The sequence below is a fragment of the Hyla sarda genome, unplaced genomic scaffold (genome assembly GCF_029499605.1).
Source record: "Hyla sarda isolate aHylSar1 unplaced genomic scaffold, aHylSar1.hap1 scaffold_599, whole genome shotgun sequence".
Taxonomy (NCBI): Eukaryota; Metazoa; Chordata; class Amphibia; order Anura; family Hylidae; genus Hyla; species Hyla sarda.
The window spans coordinates 32859-49984 of record NW_026610613.1 but is presented as its reverse complement, the minus strand read 5'-3'; the positions used below and the strand labels follow the sequence as shown (position 1 = coordinate 49984).

The 17126-nt window shown below is 46.4% G+C and overlaps 5 non-coding genes and 1 pseudogene across 5 annotated transcripts; all 6 read left to right on the top strand.

The window, feature by feature from the left end:
- Positions 1-1240: 1240 nt before the first annotated feature.
- Positions 1241-1431, top strand: LOC130340750 (U2 spliceosomal RNA). Its single transcript, XR_008880809.1, has one exon. It is a non-coding gene; the product is annotated as a U2 spliceosomal RNA (small nuclear RNA).
- Positions 1432-3517: 2086 nt separating this feature from the next.
- Positions 3518-3708, top strand: LOC130340748 (U2 spliceosomal RNA). The gene has a single exon (XR_008880807.1). It is a non-coding gene; the product is annotated as a U2 spliceosomal RNA (small nuclear RNA).
- A 2095-nt stretch (positions 3709-5803) lies between these two features.
- LOC130340747 (U2 spliceosomal RNA) lies at positions 5804-5994 on the top strand. The gene has a single exon (XR_008880806.1). It is a non-coding gene; the product is annotated as a U2 spliceosomal RNA (small nuclear RNA).
- A 2079-nt stretch (positions 5995-8073) lies between these two features.
- On the top strand, positions 8074-8264 carry LOC130340746 (U2 spliceosomal RNA). The gene has a single exon (XR_008880805.1). It is a non-coding gene; the product is annotated as a U2 spliceosomal RNA (small nuclear RNA).
- A 2096-nt stretch (positions 8265-10360) lies between these two features.
- Positions 10361-10551, top strand: LOC130340745 (U2 spliceosomal RNA). The gene has a single exon (XR_008880804.1). It is a non-coding gene; the product is annotated as a U2 spliceosomal RNA (small nuclear RNA).
- A 2079-nt stretch (positions 10552-12630) lies between these two features.
- LOC130340741 (U2 spliceosomal RNA) lies at positions 12631-12848 on the top strand (annotated as a pseudogene).
- Positions 12849-17126: the final 4278 nt, after the last annotated feature.

Below are 17126 nucleotides of genomic sequence, written 5' to 3'. Positions count from 1 at the left end.
ATAATGTTGTAAAAATGCTCTAGAAGCTAAAGTCGCAGAAATGTCACACATATTTGGCCTGCAACTTTCTGTGCGACAAATTCAGACAGGAAAAATCAGTATAAATCCTTAGAAAATTATCCCCCAGTGTCTCCATCTGCTGGCGGTATTGAATAAGCATTGCTGCACTGATGGGGTATGCATTAGACGAAAAAAAAGAAGAAAAAGAAGAATAATACGCCCAGAAAAGAGGCGAAAAGGAGAAAAACGTAAAAAAACGTGAAAAAAAAGTAAGAGGAAGAGAAGGGAAAAAAAGGTGGAAATGGGTTTAAAAGTGATTTCGGCGGAGATATATATATATATATATATATATATATATATATATATACGCGCACACACACACATATATATAAACGTATTCTCCGTTGAGATATTGCAGCCGCTGCTGTGTCCAGGCCCAGGAGCCTTAGCACTGTGCTGTGATGTCACTCAATACCACTGACATCACTAGGTGTAAACAACATCTCTCCTTTGCTGTGTATGTGACTATGGAGCTGTTTGGTGATGTCGTCTATTATGGCCTTCATAGAAGCAACAGGAGATTGTTGCATCCATCTAGAACCCTCAGAACTACAGTGCTATGATGTCACTCACTTCCACAGGCCTTGCAGAGTGTAAACAACAACAACCCAGCTTTGTTGTGTATGTAACCATAGGGATTTGTGATGTCACCTAGAACCTTCACAGCAGCGACAGCTTTATGAGGAGCATCAGCACTGCTCTGCCTGAGCAGAACCATCACCGCCATAGGTTGTCAAATAACCCGGGTTTAACCCACACAGGTAAGTCCAATGGGGTGCAGGCATGTCCTCTATGCTTACAGCTTCCCGTGGGTGTTGGTTTGATACCGTTTGGGGACAGCCAAGGAGGCATCTGCAGGCAACAAAGGTAGGTGTGTGCTTGTGTGTGTGTTTCCTATGCAGATCCTAAGCCCAGTGTCACATGCAAGTAGGAGGAGTAAGAAGGGTTCCTGGCAAATCCGGGTTATGGATTGCATTTAAAAAGGCCCCGTGGGAGTGCAATGGGCCCCTGTCTTGCTGCTTAGCAATAATGGTATGGGTTTAGGTTCTGCTGTGTGTACTGGTGGTTGACTGCCCCCCAGCCCAGAGTGTGCATGGAAAATTGTCTGGCAGCCTCCCTGACAGCAAGCAGTGATAGTGCCCATGAAGGGGACCTTGTTGGGCCCGCCCCTTTCACGGTTATCGCTTCTCGGCCTTTTGGCTAAGATCAAGTGTAGTATCTGTTCTTATCAGTTTAATATCTGATACGTCCCCTATCTGGGGACCATATATTAAATGGATTTTTGAGAACGGGGGCCGATTTCGAAGCTTGCTTCCGTCGCCCTATGCATTGACCCGATATGGCAGTATCTTCGGGTACAGTGCACCACCCCCTTACAGGGTTAAAAAGAAAGATTCCTACTTTCATTGCTACCTGCTTGCTGGCTAGCCAGCTAGCCAGCCCTGTGGGCCTCTGCTGCTGCTGCTGCTGCAGCCAAAAAACAAAAGGTGGTGCTGCTGCTGCTTCTGCTTCTGCTTGTGTCTGGCCGCTGTTGGAGCGTCCAGGCACAGGACTTCTGCTGCTGCTGACTAAATGGCCTCCTTAATTGGATCATTTGAGTAGCCAGCACACCTGTGCAGGTAGGGCATGACATGATAGGCAGCTGCCTTGATAGCGGGTGGGTGCTGAATGTTCCTAATTGACAAAATAAGATTAATGCTTATGAAGAAATATAAAATCTCATCCCTTCCCCAATATCGCGCCACACCCCTACCCCTTAATTCCCTGGTTGAACTTGATGGACATATGTCTTTTTTCGACCGTACTAACTATGTAACTATGTAACATAACATGGGGGGGGGGGTCTCCTGGCTGTTCACACAGGTGTGTCATTGCTGTACATTGACCATGCATTGCTTCTGTGGTATTGCAAAGGCAAAGACAAATGCTTCCAGCCATCCATTGCACTAATGGATTGGTCATCAGCTGACTGTCTATGTCCCGCATCAATATAGACCAAAGTACAGAGGGTTAGGCTATGCTATTGTGCACCTACCTGATGCATCAGAAGGTGCGAGGCCCTTGCTAAATTCTGTGCACAGACTTTGAGATCTATGCTTTAGACTGTATCTAAACCTGCTCCAACATGGACTGACATTCTGGCCTACTTTCAGCCGATGCGACTTGTCTGTCGCTGAACAGTCGCTTTTTATGTATTCAGCACCTATGTATAATGTTGTAAAAATGCTCTAGAAGCTAAAGTCGCAGAAATGTCACACATATTTGGCCTGCAACTTTCTGTGCGACAAATTCAGACAGGAAAAATCAGTATAAATCCTTAGAAAATTATCCCCCAGTGTCTCCATCTGCTGGCGGTATTGAATAAGCATTGCTGCACTGATGGGGTATGCATTAGACGAAAAAAAAGAAGAAAAAGAAGAATAATACGCCCAGAAAAGAGGCGAAAAGGAGAAAAACGTAAAAAAACGTGAAAAAAAAGTAAGAGGAAGAGAAGGGAAAAAAAGGTGGAAATGGGTTTAAAAGTGATTTCGGCGGAGAAATATATATATATATATATATATATATATATATATATATATATATACGCGCACACACACACATATATATAAACGTATTCTCCGTTGAGATATTGCAGCCGCTGCTGTGTCCAGGCCCAGGAGCCTTAGCACTGTGCTGTGATGTCACTCAATACCACTGACATCACTAGGTGTAAACAACATCTCTCCTTTGCTGTGTATGTGACTATGGAGCTGTTTGGTGATGTCGTCTATTATGGCCTTCATAGAAGCAACAGGAGATTGTTGCATCCATCTAGAACCCTCAGAACTACAGTGCTATGATGTCACTCACTTCCACAGGCCTTGCAGAGTGTAAACAACAACAACCCAGCTTTGTTGTGTATGTAACCATAGGGATTTGTGATGTCACCTAGAACCTTCACAGCAGCGACAGCTTTATGAGGAGCATCAGCACTGCTCTGCCTGAGCAGAACCATCACCGCCATAGGTTGTCAAATAACCCGGGTTTAACCCACACAGGTAAGTCCAATGGGGTGCAGGCATGTCCTCTATGCTTACAGCTTCCCGTGGGTGTTGGTTTGATACCGTTTGGGGACAGCCAAGGAGGCATCTGCAGGCAACAAAGGTAGGTGTGTGCTTGTGTGTGTGTTTCCTATGCAGATCCTAAGCCCAGTGTCACATGCAAGTAGGAGGAGTAAGAAGGGTTCCTGGCAAATCCGGGTTATGGATTGCATTTAAAAAGGCCCCGTGGGAGTGCAATGGGCCCCTGTCTTGCTGCTTAGCAATAATGGTATGGGTTTAGGTTCTGCTGTGTGTACTGGTGGTTGACTGCCCCCCAGCCCAGAGTGTGCATGGAAAATTGTCTGGCAGCCTCCCTGACAGCAAGCAGTGATAGTGCCCATGAAGGGGACCTTGTTGGGCCCGCCCCTTTCACGGTTATCGCTTCTCGGCCTTTTGGCTAAGATCAAGTGTAGTATCTGTTCTTATCAGTTTAATATCTGATACGTCCCCTATCTGGGGACCATATATTAAATGGATTTTTGAGAACGGGGGCCGATTTCGAAGCTTGCTTCCGTCGCCCTATGCATTGACCCGATATGGCAGTATCTTCGGGTACAGTGCACCACCCCCTTACAGGGTTAAAAAGAAAGATTCCTACTTTCATTGCTACCTGCTTGCTGGCTAGCCAGCTAGCCAGCCCTGTGGGCCTTGCTGCTGCTGCTGCTGCAGCCAAAAAACAAAAGGTGGTGCTGCTGCTGCTTCTGCTTCTGCTTGTGTCTGGCCGCTGTTGGAGCGTCCAGGCACAGGACTTCTGCTGCTGCTGACTAAATGGCCTCCTTAATTGGATCATTTGAGTAGCCAGCACACCTGTGCAGGTAGGGCATGACATGATAGGCAGCTGCCTTGATAGCGGGTGGGTGCTGAATGTTCCTAATTGACAAAATAAGATTAATGCTTATGAAGAAATATAAAATCTCATCCCTTCCCCAATATCGCGCCACACCCCTACCCCTTAATTCCCTGGTTGAACTTGATGGACATATGTCTTTTTTCGACCGTACTAACTATGTAACTATGTAACATAACATGGGGGGGGGGGTCTCCTGGCTGTTCACACAGGTGTGTCATTGCTGTACATTGACCATGCATTGCTTCTGTGGTATTGCAAAGGCAAAGACAAATGCTTCCAGCCATCCATTGCACTAATGGATTGGTCATCAGCTGGCTGTCTATGTCCCGCATCAATATAGACCAAAGTACAGAGGGTTAGGCTATGCTATTGTGCACCTACCTGATGCATCAGAAGGTGCGAGGCCCTTGCTAAATTCTGTGCACAGACTTTGAGATCTATGCTTTAGACTGTATCTAAACCTGCTCCAACATGGACTGACATTCTGGCCTACTTTCAGCCGATGCGACTTGTCTGTCGCTGAACAGTCGCTTTTTATGTATTCAGCACCTATGTATAATGTTGTAAAAATGCTCTAGAAGCTAAAGTCGCAGAAATGTCACACATATTTGGCCTGCAACTTTCTGTGCGACAAATTCAGACAGGAAAAATCAGTATAAATCCTTAGAAAATTATCCCCCAGTGTCTCCATCTGCTGGCGGTATTGAATAAGCATTGCTGCACTGATGGGGTATGCATTAGACGAAAAAAAAGAAGAAAAAGAAGAATAATACGCCCAGAAAAGAGGCGAAAAGGAGAAAAACGTAAAAAAACGTGAAAAAAAAGTAAGAGGAAGAGAAGGGAAAAAAAGGTGGAAATGGGTTTAAAAGTGATTTCGGCGGAGAAATATATATATATATATATATATATATATATATATATATATATATATATATATATACGCGCACACACACACATATATATAAACGTATTCTCCGTTGAGATATTGCAGCCGCTGCTGTGTCCAGGCCCAGGAGCCTTAGCACTGTGCTGTGATGTCACTCAATACCACTGACATCACTAGGTGTAAACAACATCTCTCCTTTGCTGTGTATGTGACTATGGAGCTGTTTGGTGATGTCGTCTATTATGGCCTTCATAGAAGCAACAGGAGATTGTTGCATCCATCTAGAACCCTCAGAACTACAGTGCTATGATGTCACTCACTTCCACAGGCCTTGCAGAGTGTAAACAACAACAACCCAGCTTTGTTGTGTATGTAACCATAGGGATTTGTGATGTCACCTAGAACCTTCACAGCAGCGACAGCTTTATGAGGAGCATCAGCACTGCTCTGCCTGAGCAGAACCATCACCGCCATAGGTTGTCAAATAACCCGGGTTTAACCCACACAGGTAAGTCCAATGGGGTGCAGGCATGTCCTCTATGCTTACAGCTTCCCGTGGGTGTTGGTTTGATACCGTTTGGGGACAGCCAAGGAGGCATCTGCAGGCAACAAAGGTAGGTGTGTGCTTGTGTGTGTGTTTCCTATGCAGATCCTAAGCCCAGTGTCACATGCAAGTAGGAGGAGTAAGAAGGGTTCCTGGCAAATCCGGGTTATGGATTGCATTTAAAAAGGCCCCGTGGGAGTGCAATGGGCCCCTGTCTTGCTGCTTAGCAATAATGGTATGGGTTTAGGTTCTGCTGTGTGTACTGGTGGTTGACTGCCCCCCAGCCCAGAGTGTGCATGGAAAATTGTCTGGCAGCCTCCCTGACAGCAAGCAGTGATAGTGCCCATGAAGGGGACCTTGTTGGGCCCGCCCCTTTCACGGTTATCGCTTCTCGGCCTTTTGGCTAAGATCAAGTGTAGTATCTGTTCTTATCAGTTTAATATCTGATACGTCCCCTATCTGGGGACCATATATTAAATGGATTTTTGAGAACGGGGGCCGATTTCGAAGCTTGCTTCCGTCGCCCTATGCATTGACCCGATATGGCAGTATCTTCGGGTACAGTGCACCACCCCCTTACAGGGTTAAAAAGAAAGATTCCTACTTTCATTGCTACCTGCTTGCTGGCTAGCCAGCTAGCCAGCCCTGTGGGCCTTGCTGCTGCTGCTGCTGCAGCCAAAAAACAAAAGGTGGTGCTGCTGCTGCTTCTGCTTCTGCTTGTGTCTGGCCGCTGTTGGAGCGTCCAGGCACAGGACTTCTGCTGCTGCTGACTAAATGGCCTCCTTAATTGGATCATTTGAGTAGCCAGCACACCTGTGCAGGTAGGGCATGACATGATAGGCAGCTGCCTTGATAGCGGGTGGGTGCTGAATGTTCCTAATTGACAAAATAAGATTAATGCTTATGAAGAAATATAAAATCTCATCCCTTCCCCAATATCGCGCCACACCCCTACCCCTTAATTCCCTGGTTGAACTTGATGGACATATGTCTTTTTTCGACCGTACTAACTATGTAAATATGTAACATAACATGGGGGGGGGGGGGGTCTCCTGGCTGTTCACACAGGTGTGTCATTGCTGTACATTGACCATGCATTGCTTCTGTGGTATTGCAAAGGCAAAGACAAATGCTTCCAGCCATCCATTGCACTAATGGATTGGTCATCAGCTGGCTGTCTATGTCCCGCATCAATATAGACCAAAGTACAGAGGGTTAGGCTATGCTATTGTGCACCTACCTGATGCATCAGAAGGTGCGAGGCCCTTGCTAAATTCTGTGCACAGACTTTGAGATCTATGCTTTAGACTGTATCTAAACCTGCTCCAACATGGACTGACATTCTGGCCTACTTTCAGCCGATGCGACTTGTCTGTCGCTGAACAGTCGCTTTTTATGTATTCAGCACCTATGTATAATGTTGTAAAAATGCTCTAGAAGCTAAAGTCGCAGAAATGTCACACATATTTGGCCTGCAACTTTCTGTGCGACAAATTCAGACAGGAAAAATCAGTATAAATCCTTAGAAAATTATCCCCCAGTGTCTCCATCTGCTGGCGGTATTGAATAAGCATTGCTGCACTGATGGGGTATGCATTAGACGAAAAAAAAGAAGAAAAAGAAGAATAATACGCCCAGAAAAGAGGCGAAAAGGAGAAAAACGTAAAAAAACGTGAAAAAAAAGTAAGAGGAAGAGAATGGGAAAAAAAGGTGGAAATGGGTTTAAAAGTGATTTCGGCGGAGAAATATATATATATATATATATATATATATATATATACGCGCACACACACACATATATATAAACGTATTCTCCGTTGAGATATTGCAGCCGCTGCTGTGTCCAGGCCCAGGAGCCTTAGCACTGTGCTGTGATGTCACTCAATACCACTGACATCACTAGGTGTAAACAACATCTCTCCTTTGCTGTGTATGTGACTATGGAGCTGTTTGGTGATGTCGTCTATTATGGCCTTCATAGAAGCAACAGGAGATTGTTGCATCCATCTAGAACCCTCAGAACTACAGTGCTATGATGTCACTCACTTCCACAGGCCTTGCAGAGTGTAAACAACAACAACCCAGCTTTGTTGTGTATGTAACCATAGGGATTTGTGATGTCACCTAGAACCTTCACAGCAGCGACAGCTTTATGAGGAGCATCAGCACTGCTCTGCCTGAGCAGAACCATCACCGCCATAGGTTGTCAAATAACCCGGGTTTAACCCACACAGGTAAGTCCAATGGGGTGCAGGCATGTCCTCTATGCTTACAGCTTCCCGTGGGTGTTGGTTTGATACCGTTTGGGGACAGCCAAGGAGGCATCTGCAGGCAACAAAGGTAGGTGTGTGCTTGTGTGTGTGTTTCCTATGCAGATCCTAAGCCCAGTGTCACATGCAAGTAGGAGGAGTAAGAAGGGTTCCTGGCAAATCCGGGTTATGGATTGCATTTAAAAAGGCCCCGTGGGAGTGCAATGGGCCCCTGTCTTGCTGCTTAGCAATAATGGTATGGGTTTAGGTTCTGCTGTGTGTACTGGTGGTTGACTGCCCCCCAGCCCAGAGTGTGCATGGAAAATTGTCTGGCAGCCTCCCTGACAGCAAGCAGTGATAGTGCCCATGAAGGGGACCTTGTTGGGCCCGCCCCTTTCACGGTTATCGCTTCTCGGCCTTTTGGCTAAGATCAAGTGTAGTATCTGTTCTTATCAGTTTAATATCTGATACGTCCCCTATCTGGGGACCATATATTAAATGGATTTTTGAGAACGGGGGCCGATTTCGAAGCTTGCTTCCGTCGCCCTATGCATTGACCCGATATGGCAGTATCTTCGGGTACAGTGCACCACCCCCTTACAGGGTTAAAAAGAAAGATTCCTACTTTCATTGCTACCTGCTTGCTGGCTAGCCAGCTAGCCAGCCCTGTGGGCCTTGCTGCTGCTGCTGCTGCTGCAGCCAAAAAACAAAAGGTGGTGCTGCTGCTGCTTCTGCTTCTGCTTCTGCTTGTGTCTGGCCGCTGTTGGAGCGTCCAGGCACAGGACTTCTGCTGCTGCTGACTAAATGGCCTCCTTAATTGGATCATTTGAGTAGCCAGCACACCTGTGCAGGTAGGGCATGACATGATAGGCAGCTGCCTTGATAGCGGGTGGGTGCTGAATGTTCCTAATTGACAAAATAAAATTAATGCTTATGAAGAAATATAAAATCTCATCCCTTCCCCAATATCGCGCCACACCCCTACCCCTTAATTCCCTGGTTGAACTTGATGGACATATGTCTTTTTTCGACCGTACTAACTATGTAACTATGTAACATAACATGGGGGGGGGGGGTCTCCTGGCTGTTCACACAGGTGTGTCATTGCTGTACATTGACCATGCATTGCTTCTGTGGTATTGCAAAGGCAAAGACAAATGCTTCCAGCCATCCATTGCACTAATGGATTGGTCATCAGCTGGCTGTCTATGTCCCGCATCAATATAGACCAAAGTACAGAGGGTTAGGCTATGCTATTGTGCACCTACCTGATGCATCAGAAGGTGCGAGGCCCTTGCTAAATTCTGTGCACAGACTTTGAGATCTATGCTTTAGACTGTATCTAAACCTGCTCCAACATGGACTGACATTCTGGCCTACTTTCAGCCGATGCGACTTGTCTGTCGCTGAACAGTCGCTTTTTATGTATTCAGCACCTATGTATAATGTTGTAAAAATGCTCTAGAAGCTAAAGTCGCAGAAATGTCACACATATTTGGCCTGCAACTTTCTGTGCGACAAATTCGGACAGGAAAAATCAGTATAAATCCTTAGAAAATTATCCCCCAGTGTCTCCATCTGCTGGCGGTATTGAATAAGCATTGCTGCACTGATGGGGTATGCATTAGACGAAAAAAAAAGAAGAAAAAGAAGAATAATACGCCCAGAAAAGAGGCGAAAAGGAGAAAAACGTAAAAAAACGTGAAAAAAAAGTAAGAGGAAGAGAAGGGAAAAAAAGGTGGAAATGGGTTTAAAAGTGATTTCGGCGGAGAAATATATATATATATATATATATATATATATATATATATATATATACGCGCACACACACACATATATATAAACGTATTCTCCGTTGAGATATTGCAGCCGCTGCTGTGTCCAGGCCCAGGAGCCTTAGCACTGTGCTGTGATGTCACTCAATACCACTGACATCACTAGGTGTAAACAACATCTCTCCTTTGCTGTGTATGTGACTATGGAGCTGTTTGGTGATGTCGTCTATTATGGCCTTCATAGAAGCAACAGGAGATTGTTGCATCCATCTAGAACCCTCAGAACTACAGTGCTATGATGTCACTCACTTCCACAGGCCTTGCAGAGTGTAAACAACAACAACCCAGCTTTGTTGTGTATGTAACCATAGGGATTTGTGATGTCACCTAGAACCTTCACAGCAGCGACAGCTTTATGAGGAGCATCAGCACTGCTCTGCCTGAGCAGAACCATCACCGCCATAGGTTGTCAAATAACCCGGGTTTAACCCACACAGGTAAGTCCAATGGGGTGCAGGCATGTCCTCTATGCTTACAGCTTCCCGTGGGTGTTGGTTTGATACCGTTTGGGGACAGCCAAGGAGGCATCTGCAGGCAACAAAGGTAGGTGTGTGCTTGTGTGTGTGTTTCCTATGCAGATCCTAAGCCCAGTGTCACATGCAAGTAGGAGGAGTAAGAAGGGTTCCTGGCAAATCCGGGTTATGGATTGCATTTAAAAAGGCCCCGTGGGAGTGCAATGGGCCCCTGTCTTGCTGCTTAGCAATAATGGTATGGGTTTAGGTTCTGCTGTGTGTACTGGTGGTTGACTGCCCCCCAGCCCAGAGTGTGCATGGAAAATTGTCTGGCAGCCTCCCTGACAGCAAGCAGTGATAGTGCCCATGAAGGGGACCTTGTTGGGCCCGCCCCTTTCACGGTTATCGCTTCTCGGCCTTTTGGCTAAGATCAAGTGTAGTATCTGTTCTTATCAGTTTAATATCTGATACGTCCCCTATCTGGGGACCATATATTAAATGGATTTTTGAGAACGGGGGCCGATTTCGAAGCTTGCTTCCGTCGCCCTATGCATTGACCCGATATGGCAGTATCTTCGGGTACAGTGCACCACCCCCTTACAGGGTTAAAAAGAAAGATTCCTACTTTCATTGCTACCTGCTTGCTGGCTAGCCAGCTAGCCAGCCCTGTGGGCCTTGCTGCTGCTGCTGCTGCAGCCAAAAAACAAAAGGTGGTGCTGCTGCTGCTTCTGCTTCTGCTTGTGTCTGGCCGCTGTTGGAGCGTCCAGGCACAGGACTTCTGCTGCTGCTGACTAAATGGCCTCCTTAATTGGATCATTTGAGTAGCCAGCACACCTGTGCAGGTAGGGCATGACATGATAGGCAGCTGCCTTGATAGCGGGTGGGTGCTGAATGTTCCTAATTGACAAAATAAGATGAATGCTTATGAAGAAATATAAAATCTCATCCCTTCCCCAATATCGCGCCACACCCCTACCCCTTAATTCCCTGGTTGAACTTGATGGACATATGTCTTTTTTCGACCGTACTAACTATGTAACTATGTAACATAACATGGGGGGGGGGGGGTCTCCTGGCTGTTCACACAGGTGTGTCATTGCTGTACATTGACCATGCATTGCTTCTGTGGTATTGCAAAGGCAAAGACAAATGCTTCCAGCCATCCATTGCACTAATGGATTGGTCATCAGCTGGCTGTCTATGTCCCGCATCAATATAGACCAAAGTACAGAGGGTTAGGCTATGCTATTGTGCACCTACCTGATGCATCAGAAGGTGCGAGGCCCTTGCTAAATTCTGTGCACAGACTTTGAGATCTATGCTTTAGACTGTATCTAAACCTGCTCCAACATGGACTGACATTCTGGCCTACTTTCAGCCCATGCGACTTGTCTGTCGCTGAACAGTCGCTTTTTATGTATTCAGCACCTATGTATAATGTTGTAAAAATGCTCTAGAAGCTAAAGTCGCAGAAATGTCACACATATTTGGCCTGCAACTTTCTGTGCGACAAATTCAGACAGGAAAAATCAGTATAAATCCTTAGAAAATTATCCCCCAGTGTCTCCATCTGCTGGCGGTATTGAATAAGCATTGCTGCACTGATGGGGTATGCATTAGACGAAAAAAAAGAAGAAAAAGAAGAATAATACGCCCAGAAAAGAGGCGAAAAGGAGAAAAACGTAAAAAAACGTGAAAAAAAAGTAAGAGGAAGAGAAGGGAAAAAAAGGTGGAAATGGGTTTAAAAGTGATTTCGGCGGAGAAATATATATATATATATATATATATATATATATATATACGCGCACACACACACATATATATAAACGTATTCTCCGTTGAGATATTGCAGCCGCTGCTGTGTCCAGGCCCAGGAGCCTTAGCACTGTGCTGTGATGTCACTCAATACCACTGACATCACTAGGTGTAAACAACATCTCTCCTTTGCTGTGTATGTGACTATGGAGCTGTTTGGTGATGTCGTCTATTATGGCCTTCATAGAAGCAACAGGAGATTGTTGCATCCATCTAGAACCCTCAGAACTACAGTGCTATGATGTCACTCACTTCCACAGGCCTTGCAGAGTGTAAACAACAACAACCCAGCTTTGTTGTGTATGTAACCATAGGGATTTGTGATGTCACCTAGAACCTTCACAGCAGCGACAGCTTTATGAGGAGCATCAGCACTGCTCTGCCTGAGCAGAACCATCACCGCCATAGGTTGTCAAATAACCCGGGTTTAACCCACACAGGTAAGTCCAATGGGGTGCAGGCATGTCCTCTATGCTTACAGCTTCCCGTGGGTGTTGGTTTGATACCGTTTGGGGACAGCCAAGGAGGCATCTGCAGGCAACAAAGGTAGGTGTGTGCTTGTGTGTGTGTTTCCTATGCAGATCCTAAGCCCAGTGTCACATGCAAGTAGGAGGAGTAAGAAGGGTTCCTGGCAAATCCGGGTTATGGATTGCATTTAAAAAGGCCCCGTGGGAGTGCAATGGGCCCCTGTCTTGCTGCTTAGCAATAATGGTATGGGTTTAGGTTCTGCTGTGTGTACTGGTGGTTGACTGCCCCCCAGCCCAGAGTGTGCATGGAAAATTGTCTGGCAGCCTCCCTGACAGCAAGCAGTGATAGTGCCCATGAAGGGGACCTTGTTGGGCCCGCCCCTTTCACGGTTATCGCTTCTCGGCCTTTTGGCTAAGATCAAGTGTAGTATCTGCATTTGGTCTGGTCGGAAGGTGTCTGTGGTACCCCGCTTCTCGGCCTTGGGGGATTGTCTCTCCTTACGGAGGGACTTCACCCCCTTGCTGCTATTGGGGAGCGGGCTTAGTCCACGGACAACGGGTTGCGATCCCCCTGTCTCTGGGACCTTGTGTCTCAGAAGGCATTTTCGGTACGTTGAGCGTTACCTGTAGCTTCGGAAGCACCTAGGGTACCCCCGACCTCTGCCTTGGGTAAGGGTTCCGCTTTTATAGCGGGATTCCGAGCCCCTGCTGCTATTGGGGAAGGGGCTTAGTCCCTGGGTGTGGAAGATGCCGTTCTCCTGGGCTTTCCCCTCTGGGGAAATGTCGATGCGAAATACCATCCGCATAGAGGTGTCGGAGAGCCATCGTCAGTTGAAGAACCTCCGCTTCATTGCGGAGGTGATTCTTCTTGACTACTTCCGCCTCAATAGGGAGGACATCCTGTGTCTAAATGACCAGGAAAGCCGTGGCCTGTATACCGTCACCTTCACGGCCACGGCGTGTTGCGATAACATCTATGCAACCTTGTCTGGTGCGGACCAGAGGGACGATCGACTCGACGGTCTTTCGTTCCAGTTCCTCTATGGTGAGGAACATATACCGTTGGTGGTGGCTATGCACAGCCCTCATGTGACCACGGAGGATATAGCCACTTTTCTTCGGCGATACTGCGAAGAGGTGCGATTCGCAAACAAAATCTTGAACTCCGTGCGGTTCTGGAACGGCAAGAGGAAGTTCTGGGTCAAGCTCCGTAAGGATCCCGGTGGTATTGGGGGTCTTTGCCATCCGCCCCCAAATTTTGCCATCGGGAGAGTTCGGGGCTTCCTGTTCTATCCTCAAATGCCTATGTATTGCCGAAATTGCTTGAGGTTTGGCCACACCCAGGAGACCTGCGGCGCGGAGCGTGTGATTCGCTGCAATAGGTGTGGCCAAGAAGGTCACATAGCCTCAAGATGTAGCCATACGATAAGGTGCAACCTCTGCGGAGAGGAAAATCACGATTTTAATTCCTGTCCCCATAAAGCAAAAACTACGATGGGTGGGTCAAGGCTGGGCCCACCCAAAGAGGGGACAGGACAAAAGACGTCCTTTTTTAAGATGCCCAAACCCCAGATGGCAGGTACTGATGGGTCCAGGCCCAAGACCTCTGGTGCTCCATCGGGGGGCCCACCGGTGGTAGTGCTAGGGGGAGGCCATGGGGATTCCACGAAGCCCGGGCGGGTGATCGAGTTTACTGCCCGGGAAATTGAAAGACGTCGATCGACTTCCTACCTGGCTCAAGAGCCCGCCGAAACTTCTGAAGGGGGCTCACCTGTGGCGGGTGGCAGCCGACGGGCCTCGGTGGGGGCAAAAGTGGACCCAAAATTGCAGCATAAGCCAGGTACTGGCTTGGCCCAGGGTCGCCCTGCTCCGGACGAAGAGGCCCCGGTGAAAGCCCGCCGGAAGGGGAGCCAGGTGGCCAGGTCTGAGCCCGGTCCTGTTACTCCGCCTATACAGGACAGGGCCAAGAAGACAAGTGGCGCCAAACCAGGGTTTGCTGCCCCGCCAGCAGTGGACCCGGTGGGTAAAACTGGCCATCGTCGATCGATGGGGAAGTTGGAGCAACAGTCCTCAGCAACGCTTGCTGGGGAACAAGCGATGAAAACTTCCCAAGGTAGCGGCAAAGGTTCCGGAAAAGAGGCCTCACAGGCCCCTGTGCAGCAGTTCCAGTCGTCAAATGATGAAAGAAGACGCAGATCCATCAGCCGGGGGCCAGAGATTACATCGAGTGAGAGCAACACAGAGGATATGGACAGCAGTGTGACATTTAAAAGACAAAGAGAAGAAGAAGAGGAAGACATTCAAAGGAAAGCGGCGTGCCGTAGTTCGGACGAGAGCGAGCTCAGGGTCGGGGCATCATCGATCTCAAGCTCCGACCCTCAGAACATCAAGGAGCTGATGACCCCGCAGGCGGGGGATGACGGTACGCAGCTTATTATTGACTTTGATTCTCCAAGCACGGACTCTCCATAAACTATGCCTATCCCTGTAAAAATTGCCTCACTCAATGTGAGGTCCTTAAAGAGCCCTGATCGCAGGGCTGCTTTATTTTCTTATCTAGAGACATGTGACTTTGACCTTTGCCTGCTACAAGAATGTGGAATCCCTAGTAAAATGGACTATAAAGACTTAAAAGAAGACTGGAAGCTGGGCCCATCCATATGGTCCGGTGCAAATGACTGTCGTTCTGTGGGTGTTGGGCTGCTCTGCCGAGGCCAGTCCTTTTCTATTCATACAGTAACTGAGATTGTGCCTGGCAGAGCTCTTTTAATTCATCTATATTTTAATGGACTTTTAATTCGTGTTTTAAATGTGTATGCCCCTCCTGATAAACAGGAGCGGGCAGAACTATTTGAAATTTTACCACTGTTTTGTGTTGGGTCTTCCCCCCTGCTGGTGGGAGGTGATTTTAACTGCATACGTGATGGGGAACACCGGCAGGGTGGGGATATTAATCGTAAAGACCGCACTTCTTACCTGCTTAAAAATTTTATTGATGATTTTAATTTGAAAGATTGCTGGAAGGATCTCTTGCCGGAGGACCCAGGCGCCACATGGTCCAATGGAAGAGTGAGCTCCAGAATCGATTTTATTTTTTCCTCTAGAGCTTTTAAACCCCTGAAATGCACGCTCGAGCAGAATATCTTCTCTGATCATAAGCTCCTCTTGGTGGGCCTGGAGCTAGAGGGGGAGCAAAAAGCAAAAAGGGGCCTCTGGAGATTAAACACCACACTCCTAGAGGACCCTGAGATAAAAGAGGAGTTTGTGCGGACCTACCAATGCTGGCAATCACAAAGAAAACCCCACGAGCCTATGCTGCACTGGTGGGAGGGCACCAAATCTAAAATCAGATTTTTTTTTATCAAAGCAGGTAAGAAGAAGGCAAAAATGGAAAAACAGTGGTTTTATGTTCTTAACATGCGTTTAAATGTACTTTTTAAATTGAAAGAAGCTGGTATGGATGTAGAAAATGATATTTTAAACCTTAAAACTGAAATAAAACATGCCATAGAAAAGAAAGGGAAACAAATCATTTTTAACTCACATGTGCAGCACCTGGAGGAGGGCGAGAAATGTTCCCGTTTCTTTTTTAAAAAAGTGATGAATAGGAGGGATATCATCCAAAACCTTGAGGGTGAATCCACTCCAAAAGGCATGTTAGATGCAGTTTTTAACTTCTACCAGCTTCTTTTTAATAAGAAAGATCTTAATCCATCCTTTTTAGAACATGTTCTTAATTCCCTTGATTTTAAGCTAGATGTTTTAGACCAGGATGTTTTATCCCGTGATCTTAACTTAGATGAACTTTTATTTGTTTTTAAAAGTTTTTCTAGTGGGAAGGCCCCTGGGGAAGATGGTTTACCCATCGAATTTTATTTAGCTTTTTGGGATATTTTAAAGGATGATATGGTTTTATTGTATAAAGAAACTTTTATTGTTAATGAACTTCCCCCTTCCTGGAGGAGGGGGATTGTATCATTACTTTTTAAAAAGGGTGAAAAGGATATGCTAAAAAATTGGCGCCCCATCACACTTTTAAATGTCGATTATAAAGTTTTAGCCAAGTTATTAGCTGTCCGTTTTAAACCTTTTATTCATAAATTAATTCACCCAAATCAGGTTTGTGGGGTACCTGGAAGGTCTATAGCTGAATCCCTAAATATTTTAAGAGATGTTTTATGGTATTTTAAGGATAGAAATCAAACTGTAGCAATTTTATCCTTAGACTTTGAAAAAGCCTTTGATAGGGTCTCCCATGAATACCTGTTTTTAGTTCTTAAAAAGATGGCAGTGCCTGAAACGATTTTAAGCCGAATCATGCTTTTATACCGATCCTGTTTTAGTCAAGTCTCTGTTAATGGCTTTTTAACCAGCGGTGTTCCTCTTTTATCAGGTGTCAAACAGGGCTGCCCCCTGTCCCCACTCCTTTTTATTTGCGCAATCGAACCACTGATGGCCCTCCTCAGAAAAGACCGGGTAGTAAGAGGCGTACCGATACCTGGTGGAGGAGGGACCCATCTAAAGGTGTTGGGGTACATGGATGATGTCACCATACTGTGCCCGGACTCTCCATCCATGAGGGGGGCATTGAGGAACACCAGCTATTTCTGCGAGGTCTCTGGTTTTAAGCTAAACACAGATAAATGTGACTGTTTTTATATTGGCTCCTGGGATTCATCCATCACCCCAGGAGTCACAATGCAACAGGATCAAATTAAAGTTTTAGGTATTGTTTTTAACCAGGTCAATGATGGGAGCCCTAACTGGGATTCAGCTATAGCTAAGATGGAGAAGAAGATTTTAATGTGGAATCTTAGAAACCTTACCATGGAGGGGAAGATTTTAATAATAAAGATGGTTTTACTCCCTATTATGCTATACATTGCCA